Source organism: Carcharhinus amblyrhynchos, chromosome 8 (genome assembly GCF_965287045.1).
Source record: "Carcharhinus amblyrhynchos chromosome 8, sCarAmb.v2.hapA, whole genome shotgun sequence".
Classification (NCBI taxonomy): Eukaryota; Metazoa; Chordata; class Chondrichthyes; order Carcharhiniformes; family Carcharhinidae; genus Carcharhinus; species Carcharhinus amblyrhynchos.
In genome coordinates, this window is record NC_137331.1 from 88,421,723 (window position 1) to 88,423,389 (window position 1,667).

At 42.0% G+C, this 1,667-nt stretch overlaps 1 non-coding gene across 1 annotated transcript; it reads right to left on the minus strand.

Annotated features, from left to right (window-relative positions):
* Window positions 1–1,399: 1,399 nt before the first annotated feature.
* Window positions 1,400–1,473, minus strand: trnai-aau (transfer RNA isoleucine (anticodon AAU)). Its single transcript has one exon. It is a non-coding gene; the product is annotated as a tRNA-Ile (tRNA).
* Between the last annotated feature and the right edge of the window lie 194 nt (window positions 1,474–1,667).

The following is a 1,667-nucleotide window of genomic DNA, read 5'->3' on the forward strand; positions in this document are numbered from 1 at the left end:
AAATCTAATCAACTGGGTTATCTACTTTGCTGGGGTCAGGGGAATCAAATTTACATAAATTACCTTTCAAACATTTTCAATCTTCAGAAGAATTTTATATGAACCTTTGCAGTTAAAATCTGTAGTAATGAATCTTAAGGGTTCTACTTTATTAAATCAAAGGGCAGCAGTGGCACAGTGGTTAGCACTGCTGCCTCACAGCACCAGGTACCCAGGTTCAATTCTGGCCTCGGGTCACTGTCTGTGCAGAGTTTACACTTTCTCCCCATGTCTCTGTGGGTTTTCTTCGGGTGCTCCAGTTTCCTCCCACAGTCCAGAAATGTGCAGGTTAGGTCGATTGGCCATGCTAAATTGACGCTAGTGTCAGGGGGTTTAGCAGGGTAATGTATGGATATACAGGACTAGGTCCTGGGTGGGAGTGTGTTTGGTTCAGACTGGAAGGGCCGAATGGCCTCCTTCTGTACTGTAGAGATTCTTTGAAAGCCAAGGACATAGGCTATAAGAAATACAACATGTTTTAAAAATGTGCTAGTTTGCAATATGCTCTCTGTCCTTTTTAAGTTATTGGTTTATGAGATTTGCATAGCTGAACTTGTGATATAAACAATAACAAGGTATGAAGATTAAACATGAATTAATAGTAACTCTTATCTTTCCAGTAACATGACCTTGGATTAATAACAGACTGCATCATGTTGTTTGTCAGATATTTTTAATCACTGGTGACTAACAGGAAATCTGAGAGCTATCTACTGTGAAACTGATACCACCATTATACTTGTTTCTATTTTTTTGAAATTCAAATCGGTGATGAATTATCTGATCTCAGCTAGTGCAGCCACATGGCTGCTAAAATCGGTCTCAGCATCACAGAAGGAAAACAAAATCAGAGTTCCTACTCCACAGTGGCATCTGCTGGGATGTGTGCTATGTACAGATTGCGTAAGAAGGGGATTTGCCTCTGCTATGATTCTCCCTCCCTTCAAATGGCTGCAGCACTCACAGTGTAAGATTAAACATGATAAACAGTCATCTGGCCAAGATAATCAGAATGTGTCCATACTCCAACACAAGTCAACATCTTCAGGAGAGGAGTGGGGAGTTTTCAAAATGCACACACCATGCCTGGCCAAATTAGGTATAGAACTGGATGTCAGGGGGTTAAATTTGCCAGTGATCTAGCTTACCCTCGATCTGACAAGGTGGTATGTGCAGTCCTGTGTTTAATACTATTTTTAACTTGTTAAGCAAATACTGACATTTTATACTTGTACCAGTGCTAAAGAATCAAACAAACTCTGGACCGTGACTGTATTGAACTACACAAAGCTAATCAGCCTGTGCCAACAAGTAGGTTACCACTGAGGATGCCAGAAGCCTAGATGTGGGTAAACGCATGTGGCCAGTACAGGGATTCAACCTGTAACCTTGGCATTATTAGCACCATGCTCTAACCACCTGAGCTAACCGGCCCACGGTAAAAGGGATAGACCATTCAATCATAGAATCCCTACAGTGCAGAAGGAGGCCATTTGGCCCATTGAGTCTGCACCAACCATAACCCGACTCAGCCCCTATCCATATAGTGTCATGTATTTACCCTGCTATTCTCCTGACACTAAGGGTCAATTTAGCATGGCCAATCAACCTAACTTGCACATCTTTGG